At 30.6% G+C, this 23523-nt stretch overlaps 1 protein-coding gene across 15 annotated transcripts in view; it reads right to left on the bottom strand.

Moving 5' to 3' along the window:
• The window catches only part of mtd (TLD domain-containing protein mustard), a 315010-nt gene that overhangs the window by 163029 nt on the left and 128458 nt on the right, over positions 1–23523 (bottom strand). For 5 of the 15 annotated variants that reach the window (XM_088263093.1, XM_088263096.1, XM_088263102.1 and 2 more), the window contains exon 1: positions 16848–17103. The exons of 6 other annotated variants lie outside the window; for them this stretch is intronic. The gene's annotated coding sequence lies outside the window, so the exon portion shown is untranslated. Of the gene's footprint in view, positions 1–16799; positions 17104–23523 lie in introns of those variants that run through there. 4 more of the 15 variants (XM_088263094.1, XM_088263098.1, XM_088263101.1 and 1 more) reach the window with 2 other exon arrangements.

Genomic DNA, 23523 nt, shown 5'->3' with positions numbered 1-23523 from the left:
GACTGGCGAATAAGAGCGGGAAAATGTTAAAAAAATCAGGTTAAAGACGCCACTTTTGAATGAAGAACTCGGCAACCAAGATGGCGGCCGTCGACCCATTCATTTATCAGACACGCACACGCACGCGCAAACACATACATATAATATTAATAAAAATATAAATAAAAGCATACCTTCAATGCGATAGTGTTTTTGCCTAGAATTTTTCACTCAAGGATTACATGAAATTATAGTTTATTTTGATCATAAAGAGTAAACCCACTCACAAGTAGAAAAAGGCTATAAAACTACTTATAAAATAGGAGTCTAAGTAGGAACATGACAAGTGGTGTTTCATAAGCAGTACCTAGATTTTAGTAGTTGGAAAAATAACCAGAGGAAGACCTAAGAAAATTGGCGTAATAAAATATTTCAAATACTTGAAAGCGGCCGGGTCAGCAGTCGAAATAATCGGCGGGTATGTATAAGGAGATGCATGGATGTGGAAAAAACATAGAATGTTTGCAAAGACAGAGTGGTATGGCGTTCTATACCCCTGGCTACTTACTTAGTTATTATTATTATCAATGTTAAAAAAGTATAAAAGCTAAACTTAAGTGACCGCCAAGGTCCAAGGAATCAGACAGACCGCACAGTCCAGAAAATTGTTGTTTCCACGATATTTCACCTAACCTAACCCAACAACTGAATCGTGTCTTCGCGGCTGTCCAACTGGTTAAACGAGGCAGAGTGGTAGGGAAAGTTCTATAATAGGCAGTAGACAGGCGCCTTTATTAACATGTGCATCGTATGTATCTCTGTCGCTCAGAAAACATAACTTTATTTAAAGCACATTTTTGATAAGCGATCAGTTACTCTTTTGCACCGTGTGAACCTTTGCCAAGAGCTTAGATAAAAGCAAAATGTTCAATTGGAAAAGGCAATTTTTTTTTGAAGAAAAATGCTTCACATATTCTCAACTGATCACAACACAAGCACCACCGTCAGCCAAAATTCCAAATCTATCAAAATTGCAACTAGCTTGGAAAAAGAATCCAACGACAGAGCTGCATCTTTCAAAAAAAAAAATGCGATACGGACGTTCAATAATGGTCTGAACGGTGAACGTTACACAAGTGTATTAACCGATCACTTAAGCCAGCCAAATGTCAGGGCGTAAGCCCTAAGATGCTCAGATTTTCATATTTTTTCGTATTATAATAACGATAGGTGTCTACGGAGAATTTTAGGCGTGCAGTGGTTTGACTTTGTGAGGAATGAAGAGATAAGGCGTAGGACGCAGCAAATCTTGGTCACAACTGTCGTCAAGAAAAGGCGATTCAGTTGGCTTGGCCGTGTACTCCGCATGCCTCCTGAGAGCCGCCATCAAGCTTGCCTCTTTTACAAGGCATCAGGTTCGAGCCGCCCAGGACGACCATTGCTGACAATTCGTCGGCAGTTCTCGTCAGAACTTCGGGACGTGGATCTGACTTGGGAGGATGCAAGGAACCTGGCAGCCGACAGAAAAGCCTGGAGACAGTTTGTGGACTCCACATGCTCCACCTAGGGAGCGGATATGGTTTAATAATGATAGATGCTTCGTCTCAATTTCAGATACCTATAATATATAAAAGGAAAAATTGCAATGGTGATTTTGGAAAGCATTGCTCTAAAAAAAGTTATTGCTTTCAAAAGTGTGCAATAAGTTTTCTGGAAATACTAAAAATCTCCCCTTTTACGACAGTATATTTTACTGCACGTTGCACTCCACCAACCCCAAGGTAGACGACTCCCGAGCAGACCAACAAAGTGATGGATCGGCAGCTGGGAATCGACATAGCAGGAGGCTGATCCATTTAAAAAAAAACAGGCCACAAGGCCGACATTAAAAAGATATTTTATTAAAGGTGCAATATAACGTCTAATTTAAAAAGCATTTAAAAAAAAAACAAAACATGTTTTTCTCAACCGTGAGATAACAATGATTGTTCTTTATTTGCACAATTGATAAAGTGAGACTCATTTGTATGCGTTATTAATTCATACATAAACAGAAAATGTGTTTGGCGTATTGAAAATACCGCATGCATTAGCGAGGCTTCCACTAAAACCGTTAATAATAATCATAATATTTTGTGTTGATAACTTATAAAGCGCGATTTTCGTAAAATTCTACTCAAGGGCGCGCATAAGGACGTGGATGATAATTTAATAATGGTAGACAAATACGGCCGCCTCCGTAGTGTAATGGTCAGCGCGCTCGGCTACCGTTCTGGAGGTCCCGGGTTCGATTCCCAGGGGGGGGGGTCAAATAAATAAGCGATTTTTTCACTGTAATATTTATTCAATATTACCCTGGACTGGTACCTGTAGCGGCGGGCTGATCACATTTCCTTCATGTATAAACGTTCAAGATAACCTGCGTTTAAGATAATCTGGGGTCTCTCAACTTATTATTACATGTTGATATTTCAACATGGTTGAAGAAATATATTGACGCCTGGGTATTTACAGGGCTTATGACCTATCGTAGGCTAGTTATGTGTGCAAAGTGATCAATTAACCATTAATTTAAAAAAAAGTAATTCGACAAAGTTATTGCCGAATCAATAAATATAATGTACAACATTTTAAGTGTATCCAAATACTTGTTCACAAATCTGGATTAGCTCCAATTAAAGGAGTAATTCTTTTCATCTCAAAAGCTTCGTTTCATCTCACCAATAGATGTCTCTAGTGAAGTTCTTGTGATTCAAGAACAAAGTTTCGAAATTGGTTCATATATATGGAACTTCCAAGAATTTGAGTGGTGTGGTTGTCAATAATGAGTAGAATCGGTAAATGTTACACATGTGTAAAGGGATCACTTAAACCAGCCTATTACGGTCGTCAGCCCCGTAAATACCCCGGCTTTCATATTCTTCTTCATCTTTGATGAGATGTCAAAAAATAATATGAATAAATAATATCACTTTACCAGCCTATAACTCGTCATAAGCCTGTAAATAGACTCAGATATCTATATTATTCTTCATCTATGTTGAGATATAAAAAAAAATGTAAAAAAACATCATGTCTACAGAGTAACACATGTATTTCTCTGGATAATCACGAGTTTTGTATCATTGTTCACACTACGACTGCGGCAAGTCGGCTGAAAGGGGAGAGGAATAATTTACGGCGCAAAAGTGTCACGGGAATGGGTGGCAGGAGAAAAGTTTTCATAGAAAAGTGATGATAAATCGTCGCGAGTACGGCACAAGTAATGTTACTAAGTACACGAAAGAAGGCGCATTGTGGGGACTTGGTTTCACCGTTTCATACAACAATGACGAATCACAGCAAGAAGACTTACTACATTATCTCAAAACAAAGAGAAAATGTGCTGTTTTTTCTCATTTGTTATACCGTAGAATGGGGCTACTTGAACATTAATGTGTTACTTGAGCCCGGTACAAAAAAAATATTTAGATCGTGGAACAAGAGTATGGAAGTCTGGCCATTTACAGGGTTCATAATATGAAGTCTAGGTATTTACAGGGTTTGTAACTTATTCACGGGGCTTACGACCGTCATAAGCTGGTTGATCACTTTACACACGTGTAGCATTCAACAATTCTACCCATGATTTGAATTTTGATGTGTTACTTGAACCCAGTACAAAAAAAATATTTAGATCGTGGTATCTATCGAAGTATCGTGACAATAAGTGTCACATGTCAGGAAAACAATGAATCATGTCGATACGTTCATTATTGTACACCAAATACAGATATTTTTTTGTACTGGGCTCAAGTAACACATCAGAGTTCAAGTAGCCCCGTTCTACGGTACTTTTCCCATGCCGAGACTACGAAATCTTTATAATACTTCAATACTATTTTCAGGTTAGCCTTAGCGGCTTGTATTTGAAACCATGAATGAAACTATCAAAGATATACAATACTTCAATACTGTTTTCAGGTAAACCTTAGCGGCTTGTATTTGAAACCATGGATGAAACATTGGGATAAATAGGGCTCTATTGTATTGTTGGAAAATGGATAATTAAAGAGTTCACAATATTCTAAATTATTTCTATAGCAAAGAAAAAAAATAGCTATTTTTCTAATTTGATGAGATCAGAACTATCAAAGATATACACAAATACTCAATTCAATACTTTTTTTAGGTAAGCCTTATCGGCTTGTATTTGAGAAACATGAATGAAACTTTGACATAATGGCTCTTTGTATTTTTGGATTCCCTACTTCTATGTTAATGGGTTCAATTTCAATATTCTACATTATCTCAAAACAAAGACTAAAATGTGCTGTTTAATATACAAAATATATGTATATAAGTTTGAAAATGCCAAAAAATAACGAAACAATTGTTACGAATAGTATTTTTATACGTTTTCAACAGCAAAATACAATTCAGTAGACTCCGAAATTCAGTGTTTGATTTTAACATTTAAAATATAAATTTATAACTAACATTATTCACATCTATCGAATTATTGTTATTTTCTAGTAAATTATTGTTACTAGCGAATCTGATTACAGCCGATGATTTAAAAACAAAATATCATAGATACAATTCAGTTTTCGCTCGATGGCGCGAGGCTTTCACAGAAATTGTTGCAACACCGCGTTCACCGGTGTTTGATCACGTTTTTTATGGTTATTTTTTTTAAAATCAAGGCGAAATGTATCTTTATTGAAGTCAGATGTACAATTTATTACGAGACCCTGGTTGGCCGAAATGGCGGTATGTGCATTCACACACGTATCCCTGTTTAGATAATCTCAGTAATTGCACGTATAAATTAACGGAATTAGGACAGACGTATCTAAACAGGAAATTATGTTCCTTATAAAAACCAAGTCTGACAGAGATCCTTGGTTTATTGATTCAATATTGGTTTAGTGCCATTTATTAAACCATCCGTCCGCCTCCGTAGTGTAATGGTCAGCACGCTCGGCTATCGTTCTGGAGGTCCCGGGTTCGATTCCCAGGGGGGATCAAATAAATATAAGTGATTTTTTTCACTTTAATATTGATTTAATATTACCCTGGACTGGTACCTGAAGCGGAGGGCTGATTACCTTTCCTACATATGTAAACGATCAAGATAACACTGCGCTTATATGAAGCAGTGCCCTATGCACCATTGGGGTGCGGATAAGGGTTTTATTATTTTTATTATTATTATTAAACCATCTCAAGACACCTTTTCTGATTTTATCTATAAAATTTGATCATGAAACTTAATTAATGGTAATTTAATTATATAAATACTTGTAAAGAGCTAACAGTAAAACAAATCTATACAATACATATAACGTGGACAAGATAAAAGGGATGCGAACCACTCAATTCCGGTGTCCTCTTTAAAAGTATGATTTTTTTATTATTAATATTTTTTTTTCATTAATTGATTCGGCAGTCACTTTGCGGTAAAATCTATCCATTTTTAATTAATGCTTTACTTAATATAAAACTATGGTACAACTTCTTAAAATCTAATGTGACACGAGTTTCAATGCATACCGCATCATTTTCAAACACGGTGTTTGAAAATGATGCGGAATGCATCGAAACACGTGTCACATTAGATTTTAAGAGATAGTGGTATTTACTAAGTAAAACATTATTGTTGACACTTTTGGGTTGTCAGAAACATCATTTCATGCCAAACAAACTTTGAAAAAAAAACAATATAGCGAATAAATAATGAAAAGTTTGAGATAAATATTTTTTGTTTGTTATTTTCGTTGTTTATCTAAGGTATGAAATAAACCTTGAGTGAAAAATAAGCCTTAAAGAAAAAAATACAAAGCAAATAAATAGTTAAAGGTTTAAACTAAATAGGAATTTGTTTGAAAATTCTGTTTGTTTATATAAGGTATGAAATAAACCTTTAAAAAAACCTACATAGCAAATAAAAGATGAAAAGTTTGAATTAAACATATTTATGTCTGTTAGTTCTTTTGTTTATACTCGTATAAGGTATGAATGATACTTGAATGATCCACGATGAATGCCCTTTCAAATAATATTATGGATTAGTTCTTACAGAAGGTAGTTGGGGTAAATAGGTAAGTTGGTCGATAAGAAGGTACTACATACGTAAAAATAGGTCGAATTTAAACGACTTTACTTTGGATAAGTACCTATATAATTTAATAAATCCAACATCACATTATTCTGATCGACTTATCTGACCAATCCATCATAAAAATATAAAATATCAAGTCGTAATTTTTACACAATATTAATGGAAATATGTTTCGAAGGATATTATAAAACGATTCTAAATTTTATAGGTGTATCAACATTTATTATCTAGATGTAAAACATCTACCGTTTTTTTATAAAGAAGATGGATATCTGAGCATCTCAGGGCGTAAGACCTGGCATTTGGCATATATATATATATATATATATATATATATATATATATATATATATATATATATATATATATATATATATATATAAATATATATATATATATATATATATATATATATATATATATATATATATATATATATATATATATATATATATATATATATATATATATATATATATATATATATATATATATATATATATGTATATATATATATATATATATATATATATATATATATATATATATATATATATATATATATATATATATATATAACTCCCTTTTTCCTTTGAATTCTTTATTATCATCAATCTGTAATTTGTGTTATTTTTAATGTTCAAGTACTATCTACCCTCTGATTGCAAACAGCCATACATGGTATCAAACGTTTTGACCAATATCACTTGTCTGTCTGTTTTTGGAAAATATTATTTTTTAGCAATAAGCCCGTCAATGTACTTATTTCCTTTCTGTACACTCACACACACACATATATATATATATATATATATATATATATATATATATATATATATATATATATATATATATATATACATAATGTAGAGACTACTATTATTATATAATTATGTATTGTACGTGGTGAATCCCGTTACTCGGTCGAGAACGCTGTGACCATTAGTGTGCTATGGTAGGTGGAAACGGAGGAAAAGTAGAGAGAAAATGGCCGAGTGGTGAACTAGAAACTCGGCGCCATGAAGAATGGTGTTACAACCGATTACTATAATCTACCGATACATATAAACATTGTAACGGAGGTAACAGTTTGAATTCATTTATATATTCATTTGGCGTTTAATTTGTAGAACTCCATTTTAATTTATGTATTGATTTTTAAATCAAACAAAGATTTTTTGAGCATACAAAGTTTTATTTTTATTATGAAACACATAATAATTAATATTGTGACAATTGTTTCGACTAGTTATGGCATTTTCAAACGAATGTGAAGATTAAATGGACTGACGGTCCTTACGTAGCTATACAATTCTAGGACCTACCTAGAAGCTACATAATTTTTAATAATTCTTTTCATTATTTTTATTTTCATATTATCTTCATCTTTGATGAGATGTTAAAAATAATATGAAAATAACTCCTGTAATTGGAGATAATCCAGATTTTGTGAACAAGTATTTGGACACACTCAAAATGTTGTATTTTTATTCGTTTATTTGTTGTCTTATTTGTTTATTATTTTTAATTTCACTGTAAAAAAAAATGTTGAAAAACATACGAGGGCCGACCCAAAAGTAACAATAAAAAGTGAATTTTACACACTTAATTAAATGATTTTTTTCTGAAAATTTACACACTTATGTACCATGTTATGAGCCGAAAAATAAAAAAAAAATGGTTAAAAACGGTAATGTTTGCAAGTTTCTTTGACGTTTTTAGTCTCCCGATTTTATTTTTCGGCTCATAACATGGTACATAAGTGTGTAAATTTTCAATAAAAAATCATTTATTAAGTGTGTAAAATTTACTTTTTATTGTTACTTTTGGGTCGGCCCTCGTATATGGCTGACTAAGTATTGCACCCACCACTTAGTCAAGCTGGAATAAAGATTTATTATTATTATTATTATTATAGGGACCGTCAGTTTATTTTATCTTCACATTCGTTTGAAAAAGCCATAACAAGCGAAACAATTGTAACAATATTAATTTTTATATGTTTTTTTGTTTTAATTAAATACAAATTAGTAGACACAAAAAATCTGCGTTTGATTTAAAAATTAATATGTAAGTTTGAATTTATTTCAACATAGATGAAGAAGAATCAATGCAATATGGACGTTCAATACAATTGATGAATAATGAAGTGCGACATTTTAAATTAGATCAGATGAAAATGACCGGACAACTGTCGGGTCCAGATGCGACTTGTGTATTGGATATCGTTCTTCAAAATTGGTTAAGGCCCAGAATTCGTTAAATCGCGTGTAATTCTACAATGTAATAAATATATACCCTTTCTAGAGGTCCCGGGTTCGATATCCAGGGGGGGTCAAATAAAAATAAGTGATTTTTTCACTCTAATATTTATTCAATATTGCCCTGGACTGGTACCTGAAGCGGAGGGCTGATCACCTTTCCTACGTGTGTTAACGAACAAGATAACACTGTGTTTATATAATGCAGTGCCCTATGCACCAACAGGGTGCGGATAAGGGTTTGAATATGTAAATATACAATGGCGTGCACAAAAAATTAATTAGGGTAGGTAGTAAGGTAAACTGTATTAATATATATATATATATATATATATATATATATATATATATATATATATATATATATATATATATATATATATATATATATATATATATATATATATATATATATATATATATATGTATATATAAATATATATATATATATATATATATATATATGTATATATAATATATATATATATATATATATACATATATATATAAATATATATATATATATGTATATATATATATATATATATATATATATATATATATATATATATATATATATATATATATATATATATATATATATATATATATATATATATATATATATATATATATATATATATATATATATATATATATATATATATATATATATATATATATATATATATATATATATATATATATATATATATATATATATATATATATATATATATATATATATATATATATATATATATATATATATATATATATATATATATATATATATATATATATATATATATATATATATATATATATATATATATATATATATCCTTTAAGACAACACGTACGGCTTTCTGCGCAGCCTTAAACGTCGCAGTTGGCGACGTTTGCTTCTGCAACGATGATACATCGCTGTACCAATATTTGAAAGATTCATTACGATTTGTGGATCGCTTCTTTCGGTGTACAAAGCAAATAAACATATGTGGAGGTCCTCACCAGAATGTTACATTTCCATTATAAATGAATTTAAGTAATCAGGTATTATAGCTTGTAAAATTGGTACGATTTAATGATTTCAAATTGATTGATTTACTAACAAAAACATATTTAAATTAAACTTTTCATTATTTATTTGCTATGAAGGTTTTTTTTAAATAATATAATTAAATTATAACTATGTTTTAAAATCACTTAAGTTACATTTTAATTATAAAATGGAAAATTACAAAGTTAGTGCTTCAAATATAAACTATATTTTTTTTAATGTTTATTTTTCAGTCAAGGTTTATTTCATACCTCATATAAACAAATAGAATTTTCAAACAAATTCATATTTATTTTTAATTAATGTTTTACTTAGTAAATACCACTATTTTTAAAAATCTACTGTCTTTAAATCATACGGTGTTTGAAAATGATGCGGAATGCATCGAAACACGTGTCACAGCAGATTTTATGAAATACTGGTTTTTACTAGGTAAAACATTAATTAAAAATGGATAGATTCTATCACAAAGTGACTGCCGAATCAATTAATGAAATGATTTCAAATTGGGTTAACACAGGATTGGTCACGTTTTGTCGCAACATCAATTAAAATTTCGATAGAATACAGTAAACAGAACAGATTTGCATTTAAAGGATTTTTTGTGCAATATTATAAATTTTATCGTTTTGGTGAGGACCTCCACATATAGCTCACTCCTTTCAAGAACGTTATAAACCAAAAATCGTCAATTTTCAGTTGTGCATATTTTCGGAATGCCCAGAAAATGTACTATATCCCAGCAAAAGCGGCATATTTTTAACTTAATATTTACCCGCTACAAGGCAGAAAGTGTTGTTTTTGCATTTTGAAGAAGAGGTATTGTTTAGTTATTTTTTTAAATATGCTAATTATTTTTCAAATGGAGAAAAAACCTTCAGGTTTTACCTAAAAAGATCTGTTGCACAGTAAAAAGCTCAATAAGTGGCTTGACTTTTATTTTTGATACATTTCATTATATTCTTAAACTTTAAAGACGATCTCCTGAAAAATCAAGTTTTTTGATATATCGCTTACTCCTTTCAAGAACGTCATAAATAAAAAAACTTGATTTTTCAGGAGAACGTTTTTAAAGATTAAAAATATAACACAATGCATTAAAAATATATATCAAACCACTTATTGAAGTTTTTGATGTGCAACAGATCTTTTTAGGTAAAACCTGAAGGTTTTTTTCTCCATTTGAAAAATATTAAGTATATTTAAAAGAATAATTAAACAATACCTTTTCTTCAAAATGCAAAAACAACACTTTCTGCCCTGTAGCGGGTAAATATTAAGTTAAAAATATGCCTCTTTTGCTGGGATATAGTACATTTTCTGAGCATTCCGAAAATATGCACGACTGAAAATTGACGATTTTTGATTTATGACGTTCTTGAAAGGAGTGAGCGATATGACGTTGTTAAAAGGAGTGAGCCATATGATGCGTTCGAGAGAAAAGGCTGACACGAGATCCACGGGTATAATTGTGTTAAAAGGCACTATTAAAGAGCTTAACTGAAATGTTGTGGTGGGAATCGAGTTAGTACCAGTTATATATGGAGTAAGCGTGATTGATAAGGTTGACCGAAGAACTTCACACCTGTGTTCACGAGAAATCGTGCCCGGTTTCTCTACCACTCGCAGAGAAGACGATGAACTGATAAGAATAATAAAATGGATGAAATTTTAAGGTAAACAAGAAAGAATATTAAAGGTGAAATGAAATCAACGACCAATTGAATATATATATATATATATATATATATATATATATATATATATATATATATATATATATATATATATATATATATATATATATATATATATATATATACATATATATATATATATATATATATATATATATATATATATATATATATATATATATATATATATATATATATATATATATATATATATTTATATATATATGTATTTTAAATTTTTATTTTATTTATTTTAATGGGGAAAATTTGTGCGTTTTTCTTATTTACAAAAATACTTCAATTTCATAATATTACTGTGAGCCTAAGCTGGTAAATAAAGTTAAAAATATGCCGTTTTTGCTGGGATATTTAGTACATTTTCTGGGCATTCCGAAAACATACACAACTAAAAATTGACGATTTTTTAAATATGACGTTGTTAAAAGAAGTGAGCGATATATAAAATTCATTTAACTTATTTTTTAACATTTGAAAGTATTTTTTATTTGAAATATCAAGTTTTTTGATATATGACGTTGTTAAAAGGAGTGAGTGATATGTTAATCTAAGAAAGAACAAAAAACACGAAAAAATACATAAATAATAATTTCGATAAAAATAAATTGTATTACCAACAAACATAACTAACAAGTGTAAGTCCCTCTCCAAGCACACAAGCTCAGTCTCTTTATTGGAGAGAACTGCGTTTTTAATTTTAAGATTGTAAGTAGAAATGTTTAGAAAATGAATTTAAATAATAATAAAAAAAACATTTGTATATTAACTAAAAAATATTTCTCTTATTTTTTTAATGTCTTTATAAAACAACGAAAAGAGTGTGTATTACAGACGAGCTAGTCGCATCGTTGAAATATTTAAAATATTTCGACGACAAACGATACGAGTAGAGAGAGGCATTAATTACCATCTTGTCAGCATCGCGGTCGTAGATTAATCGTACGTCATTTGAAATGTAAAACGGAGTAGACCATAGGTTCCCAAAGTTGTCTATATCACTTTATAAACCCGAGGGTCGATTTCGGCTTGCAGGGGGTCCATGTCACCAAGACAAGAAAATGGGGGTCCACATGACCAGACCCCATTTAGGCAGATATTTTTAAATATTTCGGCGTCTTGTGAATGTCTTATGAACAGACTGACTGTATTTTTTGACATCTTCACATCAAAGATGAAAAAGGATATAATATGAAAATAACTGTAATTGGAGATAATCCAGATTTTGTGAACAAGTATTTGGACAAAGTATTTGGACACACTCAAAATGTTGTAAATAGATTGTCCTTACATAATAATACGGAAGCTCAGCTTCCGAAATTAGTTGTCTTATAAACTCAAGTGGTAAAAAAACAAGTGTTTTCTTTAATCATTGTAACATGTCTTATCACAAAATGAATGCCGAAACAATTAATAAAACACTGTGTTTATATAATGCAGTACCTTATACACCATTGAGGTGCGGATAGGGGTTTAAATCGAATTGAAAATGATTTTTTTATCACTTTATTTGCTAGTTAGTTTGCCGACCGCTGGGTGTAGAGTCGTAGAGCTACCAGGCTCGCAGACTGCGAAGAAGTGTATCCGAAACGCCGCTTCCACGCTCGTCACGATGGACGCCGGTATTTGGTTACCCAATCGGACCTTTCGCCTCGCGTTGTGCAACAACCGCGGTCGGCTGCACTCTCCGCAGGCCGACGAACCATCGAGCCGACTGCCTTAGCTGGTTCCGAAAAAATGCCCATCAGTGTACAGCAGCACAAGTCGCTAACTCCTTTTAAGAACGTCATAAATCAAAAATCGTCAATTTTCAGCTGTGCATGTTTTCGGAATGCCCAGAAAATGTACTATATCCCAGCAAAAGAGGCATATTTTAAACTTAATATTTACCCGCTACAGGGCAGAAAATGTTGTTTTTGCTTTTTGAAGAAAATGTATTGTTTAATTATTTTTTTAATTTATGAATATAAACCCCCTATCCCTACCCCAATGGTGCATAGGGCACTGTGTCGTATAAACGCAGTGTTATCTTGATCGTTAACACATGAAGGAAAGGTGATCAGCCGTCCGCTTCAGGTACCAGTCCAGGGTAATATTGAATAAATATTACAGTGAAAAAATCATTTAAATAAATATTTGACCCCCATGGGAATTGAACCCGGGACCTCCGGAACGGTAGCCGAGCGTGCTGACCATTACACTACGGAGGTGGACATTTTTTAAATATAATAAATATTCATATTATTTTTTGACATCTCATCAAACATGAAGAAGAATATGGAAGTCTGGGCATTTACGGGGCTGACGACCGTCATAGGCTGGTTTAAGTGATAACTTTACACACGTGTAACATTCACCAATTCTACCCATTATTGACAACCACACTACTCAAATTCTTGGAAGTTCTATATATATGAACCAATTTAGAAACCTTGTTCTTGAATCACTAGAACTTCACTAGAGACATCTATTGGTGAGATGTAAAGAAGCTTTTTTATTAAGCAGAAACTCTTATATTAATGCCCAGACTTCCATATTCTTCTTCATCTTTGATGAGATGTCAAAAAATAATATGAAAATAACTCCTGTAATTGGAGATAATCCAGATTTTGTGAACAAGTATTTGGACACACTCAAAATGTTATACTAAATATTTTTCAAATGGAGAAAAAATCTTCAGGTCTTCATCCTGAAAAGATCTGTTGCGCAGTAAAAAGTTCAGTAAGTGGCTTGATATTTATTTTTAATGCATTTCATTTTATTTTCAATCTTAAAAAACGTTCTACTGAAAAATCAAGTTTTTTTATTTATGTCGTTCTTGAAAGGAGTGAGCGAAGTGTGGAGATCCTCGCCAAAAAGTCTAGTTTAAAAAAAATCGCAACAAGACGAAATGCGTTGTAGAATTGTTTTATTGATAGCCTATTAAAAAAATCTTTAGACAATAATATGAATAATAAAAACGTTGATTGTTTTATTGGTACATGTAATTGACTAAATTATTGCTGAACTATAATTAATTTCATGATATGTTGACTCAGTAGAATATATCATACTTGTAAAATTTGTAGGAAAAATAATTTCAATGTCAGATAATGAAATGACAGCGTAGTTAATAGAAAGCACTATTTATATAACATTACAAACACAACATTTTCCTGGCATATGATGAAAAGCGAATTACTTTTAAAAATATACAAAATTGAACTATTTATAAGAAAAATATAACATCAAGCAACGCCGAAGCCCCAGCTCTAGACACGATTGCTATTCTCATTTCATACAATCCATTCTTCCTCCATTTCCTTTCACATATCGCTCACTCCTTTCAACAACGTCATACATAAAAATCGTAAATTTTCAGTTGTGCATGTTTTCGGAATGCCCAGAAAATGTACTACATCCCAGCAAAAGCGGCATATTTTTGACTTAATATTTACCCGCTACATGGCAGAAAGTGTTGTTTTTGCATTTTGAAAAAAAGGAATTGTTTAATTATTTTTTTAAATATCCTAAATATTTTTCAAATGGAGAAAAAACATTTAGGTTTTACCTAAAAAGATCTGTTGCACAGTAAAAAAGTTCAATAAGTGGCTTGATATTATTTTTATTACATTTTACTTTTATTTTTTAAATTTAAAACGATCTCATGTATAATCAAATTTTTCGATATATGACGTTGTTGAAAGGAGTGAGCGATATTATAACACTAATATTCTTCCCTTTTACATCTTCCGTAATCCATCGAATATATTTTACACCCAGATCCAAGAATCTGTTAAGAGCGGGACTAATTACCTTACATTCATATAATTGACGACTATGCTAACACCGCGTTGATACGATACAGTGCCCGATGCACCATCTAGTGAGGTGGAATCAGAGAAAATTGGAAAAAGCTTAAAAAAGTTATCTAAATAAAATTCTCAAGAATTTGTAACCAAAATTATTTACAACATTTTGAGTGTGTCCAAATACTTAGTTCACAAATCTGGATTATCTCCAATTATAGGAGTTATTTTTTCATATTATTTAAAACAATAAATAATAATATCAATTAAAAAAATAAAAAATATTTGCGTTTTTATTATTTACACAAATATTTTAATTTCATACTATTTCTCTGAGCCTAAGCGGCTCATTATTAGAAATAGGTATCAAATTGTGGTAGAGTGGGTTCGAACCGAGAAACTCTGACTTAAGAGTCCGCGTCACTAACCACGGGACTACTAGTATGGTTTTTAAGATTACTTTTTTCAAAATTTCAATAAGCTTTTGATAGCGGAATACTCCATATTTTTTTCGTCGTATGTGCATAATGTAAATATTTTTATACAGAATTTAAGAATGTTTTTTTTTTAAATCGTAGAATAAGTCGAGAGATGTTGGTAACGATAAAACCCGAAAAAAAAGTGAAAAAAAACTATAAAGTTCTTATTTTATTAAATAAAATACAGCTCCACCAAGCATGTCTATTCAAAACTTAAATTTTCACTTGTTGATGAGAACGTCATGTTTGTATTTTCACCTGTTGATAAGAACATCTGCAGTTCTCTAAACTAGTCGTGTTAACTCAATATAAACCATAAACACAAAAAATGGTCGTGTACAATTATTTTTATTTTTATAAATAAATCTTAGTGTTATTTCACAAAGTTGATGCCAAATCAATAAATAAAAAAGAGTCATTGGGAATTAATTTTTTTTTTTAATATCTATTTGCAATTTTCGGATTATTTCCTTGATCCGGATTAAATTGATAAGAAATTAGACTTAGTAAAGAATTAAGGAAATATTTTTAATAAAATTTATTCGATTTAAAATTGTTTTTCAAATTCTTAAATTAGGCCAATGTGATAACAAAAAAAATGGATAGTAAGATTTAAAAAAAAACATATTTTGTGTTTAATTATTTTTTCTCGAGTAACCATTATTAAACCAACGTGATAGCAATATTAGTAATAATTTTAATTCGATAATAGATAAAGAGGAATTTTCATTAAAAAATGTAAAATGATATATGGTTTAAATAAAGATCTAAATAAAAATCTATTGATTTTATGTAAGTAAATAAATAATTTAGATAAACGATAGATGTTCGAATGGTGACATAGGAAAGAATGCATGGTTGATATAATAATTATCGAAAATTTAAGAAATACGTTTTGAGATGAAGTGAAGAAAAACGAATGAGTGAATAAAAAACAGTAAAACGAGGCGAATTAGTTGGAAACAGGAGTGCAGAGGAAGACCGACGAAATCTTGCCACGATCAAGTATTTGAAATACCTGAAAGCGGTCAGGTCAGGAGTCAGAATAATCGGCGGGTATGTATACAGAGATACACGAATGTGGATGAGGAAAGAGAGGTTGATGTGGCGTTCTATTATATCTGCCTACCCCAACGGGAAAACGACGTAATAGCAAATAAATAAGTTAAATATTTGTCTGTGTTATTCCAGAGACTAATAAACAGTTCAATTTCAAAGGACGTGTGTCATTCAATTAATTATCTTTAATGAAATAAAGTATTTAAAAAAATGTATTAAAAGGTGATTTTTTTACAAAATATATTAATTTTAATGACCTCTGTAAATCGTTGCGTGTCTTAGAGTATACATTTCAAATAAAAACGTTAAAATATAATATAAACAAATATTAAAACAGCTGAAAAAAAACAAAAACCTGAAAAAAATCCACAATTTTTCTTTACATGGGACGGTATTTATTTACTTCTCAGATTATTCCATTCGAAGCACAATATCACTCAAGTCACTTTATCACAAAATTCTCCGAAATACCAAGGATCTGGAGCAAACGGCACGCGAGCGGCCCGAAACGATCGAAGTACCCAACTGATAACAGACCGATTACCGACGTTATATCGACACCGTATCGACACTAGGTAGATAGATAGATATACGCTAGTGTGTTCGCGGATGTGGGTCGTGTGGTAGCGTGCTCACTCGCCGCACAGAGCCTCGGTACTAACCGCTAGCGGAGAACTGCAGACAAGCCGCAGTGGAGTGGCGATACCACGTCAGGTGGGCACCTCGATCTGTCTTCGTATCTTGGAGACATTGGCGAGGCGCGATCGAATAAATACCGAACGCGGAAATCAATCAAAAATACATTGGTTAATTTGAAACTGTTTTTTGTTATGTTCCAAAGTATTATTATACATTAGAAACCAATAAAAAAAAAATTAGAAAGAAATGTATCACCGTTTTTAGTTATATTCCAAAGTAGACAAAATAAATAAATCAAAAATATATTTTGAATATTAAAAGAACTAACTTTGTGGATCATTGTAATATATTTTTGGAGACATAAAATAACTTGATTTTTTTATCCACACACTTTTATAAAACAAACCTTTATTAAACAAACAGTTATGAAACCAATCCTGAAGAGGGAAACAGGTTGTTGCCGAAACTAGTTGGTTTTTTAACAATAAAAGTGAGTACATCAAATAACAAACTTAATTTATTTCTCCAAAAAATACAATAAAAAATAAATTGGTGAATAAAATTTTATAATAATTGAGAGTTTTTAAAGTTATTATTATGAAATAAATTTAGTAAATTATTAGAAACTTTGAAACTATTAGTTATATTCCAAGGTATAAACATTAGAAATCAATAAAAAATACCTTCGTGAAATAAATTCAGTAAGAAATGTGAGACCGTTTTTTGTTATACTCCAAAGTATTAGACATAATGAGTCAATCAAAAATACTGAAATTGATTTTATGTTATATTTCAAAGGATTAGACATGAGAAATCAATCAAAAATACATTTGTGAAATAAATTTTGTAATAATTAAGAAACTTCTTATTCGTTATATTCACAAGTACGAGACATTTGACATCAGAAATCAATCAAAAATACCTTGATAAAATAAATTTAAAGGTGTCTCACTTTTTTTGTATTTTGTTTTGGAATATATCGTAGTCGTACTGGAGAAAGTGACCAACTAACAAAACGTAAAATGTTCAGGAGGGCCGTAAAAGTCACTTTTGCTAGGCAAGAAAATAAACATCAGTGCAGATTGTCATTTTTAACAAGTCAATATAACATACTTCCAAGTTTAAAATACTTTGGGATTTTTTTCAGGGCAATATTAAGATAATAAGACGTCAAATAGTCAATGATCACGTTTTTGTAAGAAATGCACTTGGTCACTTTTTCCTGTATGACTACGACATATAATTACAAGTACTTAATACTAAAGTTTATTAATACTAAAAAAGATCACACAAAGGCATGGCCTGTGTGTGAGTAAACATTTTATTTTAGGTTACAATAAAGGGTACTTGAAAGAATACAATGGATATCAAAAATTAAAATATATTAAATGTGATCCAAAATTCGAGTCATGAGGTTGTCAACTATGGGTAGAATGGTGAATATTACACGTATATAAAATGCCAGCCCATGACAGATCGTAAGCCCAGTAAATACCCATACATCCATATTCCTCCTCATCTATGTTGAGATGTCAAAGTGTAAAAATAACTCCCAAGTTTGAAAGAGACACCCAGATTTGTGAACAAGGATTTAAACTCAACCAAAATGTTGTGAACTAAATTTTCCATTTATTTTATTTTATTTATCTATAAATTTAACAGAGCATTAACATAAATAGATTTACAATAATGAATAACAAATAAAACAGGTAATTGTAACATTCCAATTACATAATTTAACAAATCGCTCACTCCTTTCAAGAACGTCATAACATAAATAAAAAAATCGTCAATTTTGAGTTGTGCATGTTTTTGGAATGCCCAGAAAATGTACTATATCTTAGCAAAAGAGGCGTATTTTTAACTTTATATTTACCCGTTACAGGGCAGAAAGTGTTGTTTTTGCATTTTGAAGAAAAGGTATTGTTTAATTATATTTTTAAATATACTTAATATTTTTCAAATGGAGAAAAAACCTTCAGGTTTTACCTAAAAAGATCTATTGCACAGTAAAAAGTTCAATGAGTGGCTTGATATTTATTTTTAATACATATATTTTTAAACTTTAAAAACGTTCTACTGAAAAATCAAGTTTTTTTGATTTATGACGTTCTTGAAAGGAGTGAGCGAAATGTTAAATAAGTTATAAGTAAACAGCAAGAATAAAATATAGCAAAAGTTAAGAAGATTAATAGGCAGACTTAATTTAGATACGTAGCCATAAATACATATATTGAAATTAATAAAGCTATTCGTATATTTAATAATGGATAAAATATAAATGAGCATAAACAGGCCTATCTCAGGAATATTTATATGGGACAAAAATCATATTCGCTTAGCGATGGCAACTGACGGGAAAACATTCGGTCCATGACAAAATCGACCACGCTGCATCGACGCCAAGGCAAATGATAGCGTTGGAGGATTGACGTTCTTGTAATGTAATGAATCAGACTTAATAGACGGAACATCACTAAGTGGATACAAAAACAATCTATTTAAAAACCGGCTATAAAAATAATTTACGAAGATTGCCAACTATCAACACTACTCTCTCTTGAGTACTCCTCCCAGAGTAGATTCATCGAAAAATACCATATATTCATACTTTAAAAAACAATAAACACTTTAATATACCACTTATTGAGTATTTAATTATATTTTTAAATATACTACATATTTTTCAAATAGAGAAAAAACCTTCAGGTTTTACCTAAAAAGATCTGTTATACAATGAAAAGTTCAATAAGTGGGTTGATATTTATTTTTATTACATTGTAAGATATTATTGAACTTTAAAAACGTTCTCCTGAAAAATCAAGTTTTTTTGAATTATGACGTTCTTGAAAGGAGTGGCGATATATTTGTATTTATATTATGTTGTATATTGTAAAATAATTAAAAAAAAAGATAAACAAAAAAAGAAGCATGGAGGAATTGTACGTTATGTGAGGCATCGCTCTATAGTACGAATATTGAACATTCAGGCATCTCAACAAACACTTTCAAACCCTTCAAACATTAAACAATTTTGCGATTCGGTTTTTTTCAACAATGTAAGTCTCATTTTATCCTTATTTCTAGTAATATGTCCATGAAAATTTTTGTTTAAAACTATTTTATCCTTAAAATATTTAGGTAATTTATCGTTAAAAAATTGTATATGAAGATCAGCATATTATATTTTACAACATTTTGAGTGTCCAAATACTTGTTCACAAAATTTGGATAATCTCCAATTACAGGAGTTTTATCATATTATTTTTAACATCTCATCAAAGATAAAGAAGAATATGGAAGTCTGGGCATTTACGGGGCTGACGACCGTCAAAGGCTGGTTTAAGTGATCACTTTAGACAAGTGTAACATTCACCAATTCTACCCATTATTGACAACCACACTATTCAAATTCTTGGAAGTTCTATATATTACCAATTTGGAAACCTCGTTCTTGAATCACTAGAACTTTACTAGAGACATCTATTGGTGAGATGTAAAGAAGCTTTTTACTAAGCAGAAACTCTTATATTAGTATGTGAGGTTCGAATCCTGGATTATAATCACACACATGATATATATATATATATATATATATATATATATATATATATATATATATATATATATATATATATATATATATATATATATATATATATATATATATATATATATATATATATATATATATATATATATATATATATATATATATATATATATATAGAACTTCCAAGAATTTGAGAAGCGTGGTTGTCAATAATGGGTAGAATTGGTGAATGTTACAGCCTATGACGGTCGTCAGCCCCGTAAATGCCCAGACTTCCATATTCTTCTTCATCTTTGATGAGATGTTAAAAATAATATTATATTTTGGTCACTTTTTTATAGATAACCAGTTGAGGCATTCTGTATATAAAATTGGAGGCACATTGTTGAAGGATTTTCTCTAGTGGGAATTACAGCGACGGAACATACTTTATTACTCCGATGTGACATCTTCGTGTCGCGCTATATACAAGTCAATCATTTAGATAAAGAGCATTACAAGGCTGGACGGGAGAGAGAAAATGAAAAATATTAAATGGAATAGATAAAACACACTCAGTACTTTTCCACGCGTATTCAGAAAACTTACACGATAAAATTATGATAATTTCTAGAGAGTGAGCAAATAATAATTAATCATTTTGCAAATTTGATTGACGTGTGTGTTTAAAAAAAAACTTATCCGCACCCAATGGTGCATAGGGCACTGCGTCATACAAACGCAGTGTTATCTTGATCGTTTACACATGAAGGAAAGGTGATCAGCCCTCCGCTTCAGTACCAATCCAGAGTAATATTGAATAAATATTACAGCGAAAAATTCACTTTTATTTATTTTACCCCCCTAGGGAATCGAACCCGGGACCTCCAGAACGGTAGCCGAGCGTGCTGACCATTACACTACGGAGGCGGACGTTTTAATGTGTGTGTTTAATAAAGGTATTTTGAATTTGAAAAACTCCTGATTTTACTTAGGATTAGTTTCAAACATTTTTAATTTGTTGCCGACGGAGGTTTTTTTCTTCTCCGTCTTATTCCTCATTGCTGAGGGTTGTGACCCTTGCAGAAGCAATGACTCTTCTCCAGTTATCCCTTGACTGCGATGGACGACGCGGGAGGTTAGAGGTCTAAATAAAATAAAATAAAATGGTTCATTTTCTTAATTTTCCCTCTCTTTTTTGTGTGTATATTAGGTAAAAATAGATAAAAACAATAAAAAAAGCATGTAAAAAGAACTCCACCGACAAGACACACAAAGTGGCTTGGTGGGCCTCTGCATTTTTAAAAAAAATATGTTTTTTAACTGTTCTTTTAAATAAATGTTTACAATTTAATTAAATGAGTAAATAAAAAAGACATAGAAAGGAGAGTGAATGCTGGGAACAGAGTGAATGGTGCTAAAATCAGTTTTAGCAAATAAAAATCTATCAGCGGAAGCTAAACTGGCAGTACACAATGGAGTTCTGGTTCCAACCCTTATATATGGAAGCGAAGCATGGAGTTGGCAAAAGAAGGTTGAAATAGATTGAATGCAGTCGAAATGCGATCCCTCAGACGAACGTGTGGCAAAACAATGTTTGATAGATATTCGAATGATGAAATAAGGAAAGAATGTAAGGCTGAGATAAGCATTATCGATAAAATTAAGAAAGGTGTGTTGAGATGGTTTGGATATGTGGAGCGTATGAGTGAAGAAAGAACGGTTAAACAAATTTATGAGGCGAATGTAGTTGGAAAAAGAAGCAGAGGACGACCGAGGAAAACTTGGCACAATCAGGTATGCCAAATACTTGAAAGCGGCCGGGTCAGGAGTCGTAATAATCGTCGGGTATGTATGAGGAGATGCATGAATGTAGAAGAGGCAAAGAATGTTTGCAAAGACAGAGTGGTGTGGCGTTCAATTCTCTTTGCCTACCCCTGCGGGGAAGCGGCGTGATGGTTAGTTAGTTAGTTAGTAATAAATAAAAAATATAAAAAATCTTAGAATAAGTAAATGTTGCCTCAAGATATTTATTAATATCTCAGCAAAGATTACTTTGATAAGTTAATTAATATTAACGATAATTATATTATTTATTATATAACATTTTATTACTGATTTGGAAATCGCTTTGTGGAAATATCTATTCATTTTCAATTTAAGTTTAACTAGGTAAATACCTAAAAATGTACTACTATTTTTAGTGATAAAAATAGTGGTATTTACCGAGTAAAACTAATTAAATAATAATTTTGAGAACACAAATACAGGATTAATCTAACGAGTGATTCTTATCTATATTATAAATTTTTTTTTTAACGTCTCATCAAAGATGAAGAAGAATATGGAGTCTGGGCATTTACGGAATTTGAGTAGTAGTGGTTGTCAATAATGGGTAGAATTGGTGAACGTTACACGTGTGTAAAGTGATCACTTCAACCAGTCTATGACGGTCGTCAGCCCCGTAAATGCCCAGACTTCCATATTCTTCTTCATCTTTGATGAGATGTTAAAAAATAATATGAAAATAACTCCTGTAATTGGAGATAATCCAGATTTTGTGAACAAGTATTTGGACACACTCAAAATGTTGTGTCTATATTTTTGTTTATTTGACGTTTTTGAAACATTAAAAATATTTTTAAGGAAATAGATATCAAAAAACCCTTGTTAAAATTTCGAAATTCTACAATATTCTTATCAATTTTATTTTAAGAATAGCAGGATTATGTAATTACATATAAAATAAATATTAATCAGTCGAGTTAGATACATAGAAAAAAAAGTTTGTTTATAATGTATTAAGACAATGATTAATTAGGTACTGACAGCAATGATTGTATCTTTTAAATACATCGTTCGATTAAAAAAACGATGTTTTTAAAATTCGTTGTAAACTGATTAAAAA

The sequence above is a fragment of the Brachycentrus maculatus genome, unplaced genomic scaffold (assembly GCF_059751285.1).
Source record: "Brachycentrus maculatus isolate JH-2025_06_01 unplaced genomic scaffold, ASM5975128v1 h1tg000196l, whole genome shotgun sequence".
Taxonomy (NCBI): Eukaryota; Metazoa; Arthropoda; class Insecta; order Trichoptera; family Brachycentridae; genus Brachycentrus; species Brachycentrus maculatus.
This window is presented reverse-complemented; position numbering and strand designations above follow the sequence as displayed.